The following is a 14,259-nucleotide window of genomic DNA, read 5'->3' as shown; positions in this document are numbered from 1 at the left end:
TTCAATCTTTCAAGAACCATAACTCCTGAACGGTAAAAGTCAAAATCGTCATTATTGAACTTGACTTCTATTTTGTCATCAGTAACAACATATTAAAATTTGGGAAGCTTTGGTAAAACAGTTCATGCGTAAATGCATGGACACGACTGGAAACACCATTTTTCAATCTTTCAAGAACCATAACTCCTGAACGGTTAAAGTCAAAATCGTCATTATTGAACTTAACCTCCATTTTGTCATCAGTAACAACATATTAAAATTTGGGAAGCTTAGGTAGAACAGTTCATGCGTAAATGCACGGACACGACTGGAAACTCCATTTTTCAATCTTTCAAGAACCATAACTCCTGAACGGTAAAAGTCAAAATCGCCATTATTGAACTTGACCTCCATTTTGTCATCAGTAACAACATATTAAAATTTGGGAAGCTTAGGTAGAACAGTTCATGCGTAAATGCACGGACACGACTGGAAACTCCATTTTTCAATCTTTCAAGAACCATAACTCCTGAACGGTTAAAGTCAAAATCGTCATTATTGAACTTGACCTCCATTTTGTCATCAGTAACAACATATTAAAATTTGGGAAGCTTAGGTAGAACAGTTCATGCGTAAATGCACGGACACGACTGGAAACTCCATTTTTCAATCTTTCAAGAACGTAAAAGTCAAAATCGCCATTATTGAACTTGACCTTCATTTAGTTGTCAGTAACAACATATTAAAATTTTAAAAGCTTTGGTTGAACGGTTCATGAGTTAATGCACGGACATTTGATTGCCGCCCGCCCGACCGCCCGCCCGCCGTACATCCCCAAATCAATAACCGACATTTTTGTCACAAAAATCCGGTTAAAAATGAAGGGAAGACAAATATGTAACACATCAACAAACGACAACCACTATGTGGTATGAGTTTTGCTCATTGTTGAAGGTCATAAAGCGACCTATAGCTGTTATTTTCTGTGTCATTTGGTCTCTTGTGGACTGGAGAGTTGTCTCATTGGCAATCATACCCCATCTTCATTTTTTTACATGACTGAAGGTGCAGGGCCAAATAACCTCTTTGAAAATTGCAAATGCCAATACAACTGCATAGTTAATACCATTGACTTCTCATATGTAAGTTCCCTTTAAACTGACAAACACAAACTTTACCATCTAAACAATGCAAAAGTCAATAAACTATGGGTGGCAGGGTCATATAATAGGGAATGCTATTACAATTGCATACTAAATATCATTGACTTAGCATTATTGGTTACTGTAAATTCAGAAATTATTGCGAGGTTTTTATTATTGCAAAAATGGGACAGAGTTGTAAAATCAAATAATTTAAACTTGCATTTTGAAATATTTTATATGAATTAGACAGGTTTTTTCTCAAAATCGCATTAAAGTCTAAACTGAAAAAATTGCAATAATAAATGCACGCAATAATTTCTGAATTTAATGTTATCATAAACTGATCTAATCACGACTTCAAAATGTAAACTATGCAATTTAAAGGACTGAGGGGGCTGGGCCAATAAAATGCAATGGAAATGAGATGCGACACTTTACTGACAATCACTAAACATGTAAATTCAGCTCAAGTTTCAAAGTCAATAGACCATAACTGAAGGGGCAGGGCCTAATAATCTCCATAAACTTGAGATGTGCCAATGCTAAGGGAGCTACCATTTGATTTTTATGGGGGGGGGGGGGGGGGGGGCTAGGATGAAATTTGAAAAAAATAGGCAGGACAGGAGTTTTGAGTAAAAAAAAAAGGCAGGATGAGACACTTGCAAAAAAAAAAGTCAGGATGACAATTTAGGTAAAAAAAAGTCAGGATAAACTAAAAAAAAAAGGCAGGACCGTATAGAGTGAAAAATAAAAAGGCAGGACAGAGATTACAACTAAAAAAATGAGGGACAAAATTTTTCATCCTAGCCCACCCCCCCCCCCCCTCCCCCCTCCCCCATAAAAATCAAATGGTAGCTCCCTAATACAACTGCATATCAAATACCACTGACCTACCAATTGTGGTTCTCCTTGAATTGACTTATTAGCAAACTTTTACATGTAATCTAAGCAGAGATGTTTCATGTGTTGGCTCTCCAATAATTGGGAAACAAAACATATGGAATAATTTGGAATAGCACTTTATACTTATACATTAACTATTGCTGAAATCATACCACAAAAATAGACACAATTGTTGTGAAATGTTCCAAAGATACAGTCCAGAAATGAATTACTAGGACCCTTTATATGTGGACTAACAAATTATTTGGGGGTTTCCATGTATTGATTTACCATATCCAAGTTTAGTTCCTAGCAAGGTTCTGTGTGCGACAATACTGCTTCTGCACTGCTTTTAGTTTGTTTTGGTATATGTGACATTAAACTTAAAGACATCATATTTGATAGGATCTTTCTCATTAAATAACATATATCCAAATTTAGGTGAGGTCTTGGTGGTGTAGTGATAGTAGTTCAACTACTAAAATCACTAGCCTGTCAACGCTGAGGTTGTAAGTTCTAACCCTGCATGTGGCAAGTGCACTCAACTTATCTTAATTTACTATAATTGTCAGTTTTCCTGTCGAAGGTTGTGGTTCTCTAATGCACTACCACTAGCCAATTAATCCAAATAAAGATTAAATTGCAGCAAAATTCCTTGAAGTTTACCAAAAAATTTGTGAGGGTTCCACGGAACCCAGTGTCTCACCTACTTTTGCTGTTAATCACAGGCTCAACAAAAATGAGTAATAAAATGAATAAAAATATTCCTCTGGATACTATCTTATGATCATAAACAAGCTTCTCTCGAAGTTTGGTACAAATCAAAAATAGTATAAGAAAGTTATTAAAATTTTAAAAACTTTAACCACATAGTGAAAGCGTTGTTTCCTGGCAGAAAATCTAAGTCCATTTAAAGTAAAATACTGAAAAAATGGATTTTTTTTTTCAAAATTTACTTCTGGAAACTATCTTATGATCATAAACAAGATTCTGTCCAAGTTTGGTACAAATCCAAAATAGTACAAGAAAGTTATTAAAAATTTTAAAACTTGAACCACAGAGTGAAAGTGTTGTTTCCTAGCAGAAAATCTAATATAAAAAAGAAGATGTGGTATGATTGCCAATGAGACAACTGTCCACAAGAGACCAAAATGACAGACATTAACAACTATAGGTCACCGTACAGCCTTCAGCAATGAGCAAAGCCCATACCGCATAGTCAGCTATAAAAGGCCCTGATAAGACAATGTAAAACATTTCAAACGAGAAAACAAATATGTAACACATAAACAAACGACAACCACTGAATTACAGGCTCCAGACTTGGGACAGGCACATACATAAATAATGTGGCAGGGTTTAACATGTAAGCGGGATCTTAACCCTCCCCCTAACCTGGGACAGTGGTATAACAGTACATTTAGTACATTTAAAAGTTAAATACTGAAAAAATGGATTTTTTTTTACAAAAATTGCTTCTGGATTATTTTTTTTTACAAAAATTGCTTCTGGATTAACTATCTTATGATCATAAACAAGCTTCTGTCCATGTTTGGTATAAACCCAGGATAGTTTAACCACAGAGTGAATGTAATGTTTCCCAGCAGAAAAACTAAGTCCATTTATAAGTAAAATACAGATAAAATGGAATTTTATTTTTACAAAATTTACCTCTGGATACTAGCTTTTGACAATAAACAATCATCTGTCTAAGTTTGGTAGAAATCAAGTATAGTTTAAGAAAGTTATTAAAATTTCAAAAACTTTAACCTGATGGAGTGAATATTTGTGGACGCCGCCAACGGAATGTAGGATTGCTTAGTCTCACTTTTCGACTAAAGTCGAAGGCTCGACAAAAACCTTTCACTTCCATTTTTGGTCTGTGGCTTCAACATTTTAACCTCAAAATCAACTAGATTAACATATCCTTAATCAATATTCTGATTCCAGCCAACCAGTCTATAAAATAAGATGTGGTATGATTGCCTATGAGACAACTAGTCTATCGATGCTCCAAAGTTCAAATAAGGCTGTTTATTAGCAGCCGTATACGTTGCTATACAACCTTCAACAATGAGCAAAATCCATATTGTATATCAGGAAGTTGACTATATAATGCCCAGGACAAAATAAGGGGAGATAATTCAAACCAAAAAAGCTATTAACAGAAATAGTTCATGAAAAACAAATATGACAGACGAGTACTTCTCCTAAATGATGTGTCCTTGGCATTGAAGCTGCAAATACCAGTTTTCTGTCTGACCTTGCCTCAAGGACATAGTCAATCATCCAAACTGATGAATTATACTAGGGTCAAGATATTTGTAACAAACTTGTACCTTTGAAGAGGAACTAAATAAGGACCTTTCAATTTTTCAACAAAACAGAAAAATTTCTATGTAATTCCATGGTCTTTATTAAAAGAGAAGACAAAAATATGACAAATCATAGAAAAACATGCACCCTGCATTAAAAAACCCAATAGGGAAAAAGCATGGGTGTGTTATTGTAACAGATATTTCACATGTTCAATTGTCATGAACAAACAGGGTTATTACTTGCAGTATTTTACTTGATTAATAATACTGTATATCATATTGTGATTATAACATGTACAATTTAAACAATTTCAGCATTTAACATTTCTTTTCTTTTACAGTGGGAAAGTTCAATTTAATCAATTTCATGGACAGGGTTTTTCATTTTGTTAGATAAACCTTTGTAAAACAGGCACAATTTTGTAGCATATAAAATGAAGATATATATATATATATATAGAGGTAAATTTCCATTTAGTATGTATAAGACAGAGCGGAAGAAACACAATTTTTTTAGTTTAATAAATCTTAAGCAAAAGCACCTTTAAATATTGGAGATTAATCTTGTTACACAGAAATTAATATCTTAATAATTCTGTGACACTTAATTAAAATCAATCAATCATTACTCCCAATAAGAAACCTTAATCTAGAACTACTTATTAAAAGGGTGGGGTGGGGGTGGGGTTGGGAATGGAAGTGAATCAGAAACTTTAAATAAGGCTGTTGACTAAGCTATTGCCCTTATTCTGCAGTCATTATATCTGGGACATGAAACTGGGCTGGGGGCAAATAATATCAGATGCATTTTTGTAGATGATGACTTGTAAATATAATTTGAAATCCCCATGTCAAACCAAACCCCTTAATGCATTATCTAGACCTCTGTTTACAAGCGTTTTTTTTTTACAAAGCTCTAAAGAATACTTTCATCTTACTTTATATACATCTGATATAACTTATCTAACTTACATTGATACATAAAAAAACTTATATATTCTTAATTGTTGACCTCCCGTGCAGTGACAGAATTTACAAGTATGAAGAGAAAAGCAGGGGTAATCCCTCCCCTTATGCCTCAATCTCAGCCTGCTAGTCTCTCCATTCACCAATAAATGTTAGTCAAGAAGGCAACTAAAGCAATTCTATAAAAAAATAACAACATTTTATACACAAAAAATATCAGATGCATAAAAAAAAAATCATTTAAAATATACCGAAAATATTTAACCCACATTTCATACCACCCAGTTATTATCTAGAACTCTGTTTACAATATTTTTTTTTTTTTATTTTCTTTCTTTTTTTATACATTTTTTTTTTTTTTTTTTTTTTTTTACAGAGCTCCAAATAACAAATACATCTGATATGAACAACATTTGTACAAAACCTTGACCAAAGGAACTAACCAGTATGAAAAGATAAGCAGGGGTATTCCCTCCCCTTATACCCATTTCTCAGCCTGCCAGTCTTCCCATTCATCACAACTGGTGTTCCTGATAATTTACAGAACACTATAAAAAAAGAGTGTTTTACATCTAGATTGGACATAGTGTGATGATAACTATAAAGGTCATATACACTTGCAGTGCAAGCTTAATTTTGTACTATGCTGAATAGTTGTAGTTAATCTTTAACTCTTATCAATCAAATGTGAATAAATACAATTTGAAATTCATCGAATAGCAGCTTTGTCTGTTTTCCCCGTTTGTCCTTCATTCACAGAAAAAGGATTTAATTATTTTAATGAAATAATGTGAAACTCTGTCTCAAATAAATGTTTATACAATTTCCATTCTAATGTTATATGTCTTTCTAAATAGTAATCATAAATGTATTCAAGATTGCATAATGAAACTACAAAATACCACAAATTATTATTTTTTTACTTTTTTTTGACAATCCACACAGATTTATTCTAATGAAACCAAACATCTTCGAAAAAAGAGATTTAAACCAATGGCAGCTGCCTGATTGTTCTTGCATGCTGGTCACATCAAAGTCTTAACATTAAACTGCTTCATGACCATTTAATTAGGGAGAACTGTAGGTCTCTGAAATTTTAATGTAATCGACATGTTTGGTTAAAAAGACATAAATCTTTACAATTGACTCTCTCCTATCCTTCCTCTCTCTCTCTCTCTTTCTGTTGATTTTAACAAGAATATTAATACACTATATTGTTTGTCAATAATGTTTCCAAGTTCATCTAAATGGCAAAATTCTTCTATATCAGTTGATTTGTAAATTCCCAAGCAGTTAATCTACAGAGAAACAACAAAATGTCAATTAAAACATGGAAATTAAATTCACAAAATAACAGATTTAATTCTTATTGATATGTCAGAAATTATTCATACCATATATACATATAAGATTGATTGATTGTTGTATGCTTAATGTCCAGTGGCAAATATTTCATGCATATTTACCATGACATTTTAATTTTTGCATTAAACATAACCTATAACTCAGAAATGAGAGTACTAAATCTTGCTAAGTAGCATCAATGTTTCTTTTCAAAATTCAAACATTGAAATAAATTTGGCCAAGACTTTAACAGTATGATGAACAAAGGTATGATGATAAACAAGTTTCCATTGTATAATTGCAGGAGCAATTTATTATTTGGCATAAATAAATAAAATACGAAAATAAGCAAGCATAATGAACGAGGTTGTTAAATGTGATCCATATATGCCTTTTTAGTGCTTCTTTATTAAATATTTGTTTGTTTCTGTTGCGATTAAGATTGCGACACTGTGTTGACTGCTGAACCCCTATTTTGACATTTTTACCTATCATGTTTTATTCACGCATTGTTGTCAATATAATGGAATTTGTTGGGATTTTCATACAAGTGAGATGTTTAGTGCTATAAAACCAGGTTCAATCCACCATTTTCTACAGAAGAAAATGTCTGTACATTTTTGTACCAATTAATTTAATATGATATTTGTAGTCAATTCTTTTGATTTGCCATTTGATTAGGGACTTTCTGTTTTGAATTTTCCTCGGAGTTCAGTATTTTAGCGATTTAACATGTGTTTATTACCATTTTGTTTTACTGTAAACTCACCTTGAAGCTGGTAATATAGTTCTTCCAGGTCCTACTCTCCTCAGATCTTGTAATAGATATCACATACAATTCTTATTTCCTGGATATCTGAAGAAGAAAAAATTATGTTGAACAGCCACATTCTTAAAAATGCCTATATGGAATTTTAATTATAATTAAAAGTAGGACAATTTTTCACCCAAGTATAATAAAACATCCAATCAGGTACATACATGTTGTTTTTAAATTTACCAGGCTGATTTTTTTGTAATGAAGACCTTTGGCTCTATTACACATTTATTATATCTTTTTCAAAATACTCAAAATAACCTAAATGCTTATAAAGGTTAATAAACATCAGTGGTTGTTGTTTGTTTTAGTTTTACATATTTATTTTTTCGTTAATTTTTGGTACACAAGTTAGCAAGGCCGTTTATATTTTCTCGTTTGAATTGTTTTACATTTTCATTTCTGGGCCTTTTATAGCAGACTATGTGGTATGGGCTTTGCTCATTGTTGAAGGCCGCACAGTGACCTATAATTGTTAATTTTTTGATAATTTGGTCTCCTGTTGAGAGTTGTCTCATTGGCAATCATACCACATCTTTTTTACATCTACATGTAATCACATTCAGTGTAATGTTACGTATTTTGAGTATAATTACCTCATCTTTTGTATGTAACAGCTTCAGACCCAGTTGTGATGTGCCTTTCTGTGAGATTTATCAGTTTATAGTCCACTAGCACTGCTCCATCTACATGAATACTGGTCACATCAATATAAATGTCAATAATTCACTTGCTGGTTCCAAGGCTGGTGTCAATATTTACTTGTCGTTTGAATTCCAAAGCTGTTCGATCCTGAATTTAGTCTATTCACTAAAAGTCAGTCAGTTCCATCATTTGAATATTTCATTGTCCACTATTCTGACTGGTCACATATAACATCATACAATAAGTCCATTAAGTCAATACATTTAAAACTGGTTATTATTAGAATATTTCATTATCACTATAGTTGTTACCTATTTGATTCCACACATCTTCTATGCTAGTGCCTTTACTGGTATATTTTTTTTTTAATTTGGCAAAAAAAATCAAAAGTGGTTACTTACTGGGGGGTTTTCAGAAAATTTAGAATTTGAGATTTATAGAAAGCTTTTTCTACTTGCTAAATTATAAAAGTTTATTTATAAAATAATTTTATTAAAAGAAAGGGCAACTTTAATCATAAATTGCTGAAAATGTTAACTATCAGCTGAAGGGGAGCTTACAAAGTATACATAAATTGTTATTTGAATGGAGAGTTGTCTCATTGGTACTCACACCACATCTTCCTACATCTATAAAGTATACATAAAATCTACATGAAAGAAAGATAACTCTTGCAGCCTTGTGGTTCAATCTCTGGTTAATAGTTCTCAATGGCAATCTTACCAAATCTCATTGGCATTCTAACCACATCTCATTGGCATTTTAACCACATCTCATTGGCATTTTAACCACATCTCATTGGCATTCTTACCACATCTCATTGGCGTCCTTACTACATCTCATTGGCATTCTTACCAAATTGTATTGGCATAAATACCACAACTCATTTACATTCTGAGTGCATCACATTAGCACTATTACCACATCTCCTTAGCTTTATTACCACATCTCATGTGCATTCTTAGCACGTCTCATTAGCTTTATTACCACATCTCATGTGCATTCTTAAAGCAACTCATAAGCTTTATTACCACATCTCATTTGCATTCTCAGTGCATCTAACTAGCTTTACTACCACATCTCATGTGCATTCTCAGCGCATCTCATTAGCTTTTTTACCACAACTTATTTGCATTCTTACTGTATCTCATTAACTTTATTGGCACATCCATAAGCTTTATTACCATATCTCATTGGCTTTCTAAGCACATCTCATTAGCTTTATACCACATCTTATTTGCATTCTTAGTGCATCTCATTAGTTGTATTAACACATCTCATTGGCATTTTTAGCACATCTCATTTGCATTCTTAGTATATCTCATTAACTTTATTGGCACATCCATAAGCTTTATTACCACATCTCATTGGCTTTCTAAGCACATCTCATTAGCTTTATTACCACATCTCATTTGCATTCTTAGTGCATCTCATTAGCTTTACTACCACAACTCATTTGCATTCTTCGTGTATCTCATTAACTTTATTGGCACATCCATAAGCTGTATTACCACATCTCATTGGCTTTCTAAGCACATCTCATTAGCTTTATACCACATCTTATTTGCATTCTTAGTGCATCTCATTAGTTGTATTAACACATCTCATTGGCATTTTTAGCACATCTCATTGGCATTCTTAGCACATCTCATTGGCATTCTTAGCACGTCTCATTAGCTTTATTACCACATATCATGTGCATTCTTAATGCAACTCATTAGCTTTATTACCACATCTCATTTGCATTCTTAGTGCATCTAACTAGCTTTACTACCACATCTCATGTGCATTCTCAGCGCATCTCATTAGCTTTTTTACCACAACTCACTTGCATTCTTAGTGTATCTCATTGACTTTATTGGCACATCCATAAGCTTTATTACCACATCTCATTGGCTTTCTAAGCACATCTCATTAGCTTTATTACCACATCTCATTTGCATTCTCAGCGCATCTCATTAGCTTTTTTACCACAACTCACTTGCATTCTTAGTGTATCTCATTGACTTTATTGGCACATCCATAAGCTTTATTACCACATCTCATTGGCTTTCTAAGCACATCTCATTAGCTTTATACCACATCTTATTTGCATTCTTAGTGCATCTCATTAGTTGTATTAACACATCTCATTGGCATTTTTAGAACATCTCATTTGCATTCTTAGTGTATCTCATTAACTTTATTGGCACATCCATAAGCTTTATTACCACATCTCATTGGCTTTCTAAGCACATCTCATTAGCTTTATTACGACATCTCATTTGCATTCTTAGTGCATCTCATTAGCTTTACTATCACATCTCATGTGCATTCTTAGTGTATCTCATTAACTTTATTGGCACATCCATAAGCTTTATTACCACATCTCATTGGCTTTCTAAGCACATCTCATTAGCTTTATACCACATCTTATTTGCATTCTTAGTGCATCTCATTAGTTGTATTAACACATCTCATTGGCATTTTTAGAACATCTCATTTGCATTCTTAGTGTATCTCATTAACTTTATTGGCACATCCATAAGCTTTATTACCACATCTCATTGGCTTTCTAAGCACATCTCATTAGCTTTATTACCACATCTCATTTGCATTCTTAGTGCATCTCATTAGCTTTACTATCACATCTCATGTGCATTCTTAGTGTATCTCATTAACTTTATTGGCACATCCATAAGCTTTATTACCACATCTCATTGGCTTTCTATGCACATCTCATTAGCTTTATACCACATCTTATTTGCATTCTTAGTGCATCTCATTAGTTGTATTAACACATCTCATTGGCATTTTTAGCACATCTCATTGGCATTCTTAGCACATCTCATTGGCATTCTTAGCTCATTATTAGCTTTATTCAAAACCACATCTCATTGGCATATTGACCACATCTCATCTTTTCATTCTTCATTGATCACTGGACCAATTATTTTATTAATTTAGAGAATATACCTTTAACACATTTTTAAATTGCTTTTCTGAAAATCTTTCCAAAAATATTATCAGAGTACCCGTTATAAGATATTGATCCAAAGTTGTTGTAAAGGATTTATTTCAATATGTTTATCTCCCCTTGTAAAGGATTTATTTCAATATGTTTATCTCCCCTTGAATTGGACAATTTGGTAAAGGATGTTTTTTATTTAATCAGACGTCAACACTTTCAATCAGCAATACCTCAAACCAGTACAAACATTTCAACAGAAACTTAGGACAACATTTACAGACACTGAAGGTCGGTGGTTTTTCAGGTGCCATTTATATGGCTTCTGCCACCAATAAAAACTGGCAGCCTTGTAATAGCTAGGAGTACTACAAGTGGCGTTGAAACAGTCATATCTATCAAGAATAGATAAATAACTTGTAAGTTACTGAATTATGACAGGCTAGACTGGCTGTTGTTATACAAATTGTTAAGGGAGTTTTCCAAGGCAAACATTTATTATGCCTCATTTATGGGCATTATGTTTTCTTGTCTGTGCGTTCGTTTGTTAGTTTGTCCGTCCCGCTTCAAGTTAAAGTTTTCGGTTGAGGTAGTTTTTGATGAAGTTGAAGTCCAATCAACTTGAAACTTAGTATACATGTTCCCTATGGTATCATCGTTCTAATTTTAATGCCAAATTAGCGAGAAAGGGTTCAGAGGCAGAACCAGCAATCTTTAAAAAAAAAAGGGGGATCAAACCCAGGAGAAAGTGTGGGTTTTAAATATATATCCCCATTCAAATGCATTATCATTAAAAAAAAAAAGGGGGGGTTCCAACCAAACCCCTGGATCGGCCACTGGGGTCACAAACATTTTACAGACTTGGAAATAATTTTGAAATGTAATAGACCCGTTATTTAAAACAAGGACTTTCAGACTGGATTTGCATACCAAAAAAAAAAATGGTTTGTATTCCTTCTCATATTCATATTGTTAACAAGAAGTTCTCTTTTTTGACTGAATACATTAACTTTACAAGAAGACATATCCCTCTACAAGACTAGTACCTTAAACCCTTATCTGAAAACTCACTCCATCAATCTCTATTCTCTCTCCCCTATCCCCTCCCCTCTCATTTCTCTCCCTCTCTTGTCTTCCATCCTTAAACCTATTTAATTAAGTATCAATTGTTTGTAATGGTTAGTGTTGATACTTTAAGAATAAGATGTTTTTATATTAAGATACAAGTCCTGTAGAGGGATGGATAATTTTGCATGGAGACATACTTTTCGATTAAATATTTTGATTAACTTTTCAAACCAAAATATTTTTAAACCAAATATAAAAATTTACGTTTTCTGTTACTACTAGGAATTGAACAACAGAATGAGTAACAGTTCATTTTCAAATAAACAAAAATAAAATGAATATGAATATTTTAAAAAGAATACTATTCACTACCAATTATAACCTCCTCAATGGTCCTATGCTTGCCTGATATGTTGGAGGTAAAGGGCTCTATCCCATGTATGGACAAACTAAAGACTTTAAAGACTTTAAAAGGGATATTTGCTGCTTCTCCCTTAAACAAGTAGTATTTAAAAGTGCAAAGTCTAGTTGACTCTGAGTCAGAATAATGTATCCCGGAAGGGTTGGAGATCTTTCTCCGACTAACACCCTTTACTTTGTAATCACATTCAGTGTAATGTTACGTATTTTGAGTATAATTACCTCATCTTTTGTATGTAACAGCTTCAGACCCAGTTGTGATGTGCCTTTCTGTGAGATTTATCAGTTTATAGTCCACTAGCACTGCTCCATCTACATGAATACTGGTCACATCAATATAAATGTCAATAATTCACTTGCTGGTTCCAAGGCTGGTGTCAATATTTACTTGTCGTTTGAATTCCAAAGCTGTTCGATCCTGAATTTAGTCTATTCACTAAAAGTCAGTCAGTTCCATCATTTGAATATTTCATTGTCCACTATTCTGACTGGTCACATATAACATCATACAATAAGTCCATTAAGTCAATACATTTAAAACTGGTTATTATTAGAATATTTCATTATCACTATAGTTGTTACCTATTTGATTCCACACATCTTCTATGCTAGTGCCTTTACTGGTATATTTTTTTTTTAATTTGGCAAAAAAAATCAAAAGTGGTTACTTACTGGGGGGTTTTCAGAAAATTTAGAATTTGAGATTTATAGAAAGCTTTTTCTACTTGCTAAATTATAAAAGTTTATTTATAAAATAATTTTATTAAAAGAAAGGGCAACTTTAATCATAAATTGCTGAAAATGTTAACTATCAGCTGAAGGGGAGCTTACAAAGTATACATAAATTGTTATTTGAATGGAGAGTTGTCTCATTGGTACTCACACCACATCTTCCTACATCTATAAAGTATACATAAAATCTACATGAAAGAAAGATAACTCTTGCAGCCTTGTGGTTCAATCTCTGGTTAATAGTTCTCAATGGCAATCTTACCAAATCTCATTGGCATTCTAACCACATCTCATTGGCATTTTAACCACATCTCATTGGCATTTTAACCACATCTCATTGGCATTCTTACCACATCTCATTGGCGTCCTTACTACATCTCATTGGCATTCTTACCAAATTGTATTGGCATAAATACCACAACTCATTTACATTCTGAGTGCATCACATTAGCACTATTACCACATCTCCTTTGCTTTATTACCACATCTCATGTGCATTCTTAGCACGTCTCATTAGCTTTATTACCACATCTCATGTGCATTCTTAAAGCAACTCATAAGCTTTATTACCACATCTCATTTGCATTCTTAGTGCATCTAACTAGCTTTACTACCACATCTCATGTGCATTCTCAGCGCATCTCATTAGCTTTTTTACCACAACTTATTTGCATTCTTACTGTATCTCATTAACTTTATTGGCACATCCATAAGCTTTATTACCATATCTCATTGGCTTTCTAAGCACATCTCATTAGCTTTATACCACATCTTATTTGCATTCTTAGTGCATCTCATTAGTTGTATTAACACATCTCATTGGCATTTTTAGCACATCTCATTTGCATTCTTAGTATATCTCATTAACTTTATTGGCACATCCATAAGCTTTATTACCACATCTCATTGGCTTTCTAAGCACATCTCATTAGCTTTATTACCACATCTCATTTGCATTCTTAGTGCATCTCATTAGCTTTACTACCACAACTCATT

At 33.0% G+C, this 14,259-nt stretch overlaps 1 long non-coding RNA gene across 1 annotated transcript; it reads right to left on the bottom strand.

Moving 5' to 3' along the window:
* Nucleotides 1-4,398: 4,398 nt before the first annotated feature.
* Nucleotides 4,399-12,551, bottom strand: LOC143066944 (uncharacterized). Its single transcript, XR_012975802.1, has 3 exons — nucleotides 8,048-12,551; nucleotides 7,404-7,490; nucleotides 4,399-6,588 (listed from the first exon to the last, which is right to left on the bottom strand). It is a non-coding gene; the product is annotated as an uncharacterized LOC143066944 (long non-coding RNA).
* Between the last annotated feature and the right edge of the window lie 1,708 nt (nucleotides 12,552-14,259).

This window comes from Mytilus galloprovincialis, chromosome 3 (assembly GCF_965363235.1).
Source record: "Mytilus galloprovincialis chromosome 3, xbMytGall1.hap1.1, whole genome shotgun sequence".
Lineage (NCBI taxonomy): Eukaryota > Metazoa > Mollusca > Bivalvia > Mytilida > Mytilidae > Mytilus > Mytilus galloprovincialis.
Note: the sequence above shows the minus strand (reverse complement) of the source record. Positions and strands in the feature narration are given on the sequence as shown.